Source organism: Ursus americanus, chromosome 8, assembly GCF_024610735.1.
Source record: "Ursus americanus isolate L20-20 chromosome 8, mUrsAme1.1.p, whole genome shotgun sequence".
Lineage (NCBI taxonomy): Eukaryota > Metazoa > Chordata > Mammalia > Carnivora > Ursidae > Ursus > Ursus americanus.
The window spans coordinates 26795064-26796175 of NC_142134.1; positions in this window are offsets into that span (position 1 = coordinate 26795064).

Consider the following 1112-nt stretch of genomic DNA (forward strand, 5'->3'; position numbering starts at 1 on the left):
ATCTATATTCTAGAAACTATAAATCACTCTTGAAAGACATTGAGGAAGACACAAAAAGATGGAAAAATATTCCATGCTCACGGATCGGAAGAATTAACATGGTTAAAATGTCCATGCTACCCAGAGCAATCTATGCTTTCAATGCTATCCCGATCAAAATACCGATGACATTTTTCAAGAAACTGGAACAAATAGTCCTTAAATTTGTATGGAACCAGACAAGGCCCCGAATCGCCAAGGAACTGTTGAAAAGGAAAAACAAAGCTGGGGGCATCACAATGCCGAATTTCGAGCTGTACTACAAAGCTGTGATCACAAAGACAGCATGGTACTGGCACATAACCAGACACATAGACCAATGGAAGAGAATAGAGAACCCAGAAATGGACCCTCGGCTCTTTGGGCAACTAATCTTTGATAAAGCAGGAAAAAACATCCAGTGGAAAAAAAACAGTCTCTTCAATAAATGGTGCTGGGAAAATTGGACAGCTACATGCAAAAGAATGAAACTTGACCACTCTCTCACACCATACACAAAGATAAACTCCAAATGGATGAAAGACCTCGATGTGAGACAGGAATCCATCAGAATCCTAGAGGAGAACATAGGCAACAACCTCTATGACATCGGCCAAAGCAACCTTTTTCATGACACATCTCCAAAGGCAAGAGAAACAAAAGATAAAATGAACATGTGGGACTACATCAAGATAAAAAGCTTCTGCACAGCCAAGGAAACAATCAAAAAAACTAAGAGGCAGCCCACGGAATGGGAGAATATATTTACAAATGATGCTACAGATAAAAGACTGGTATCCAAGATCTACAAAGAACTTGTCAAACTCAATACACGAGAAACAAATAAACAAATCAAAAAATGGGCAGAAGATATGAACAGACACTTTTCCAATGATGACATACAAATGGCCAACAGACACATGAAAAATGTTCAAAATCATTAGCCGTCAGGGAAATTTAAAACAAAACCACACTAAGATACCGCCTTATGCCAGTTAGAATGGCAAAAATTAACAAGGCAGGAAACAGCAATTGCTGGAGAGGATGTGGAGAAAGGGGATCCCTCCTACATTGTTGGTGGGAATGCAGGTTGG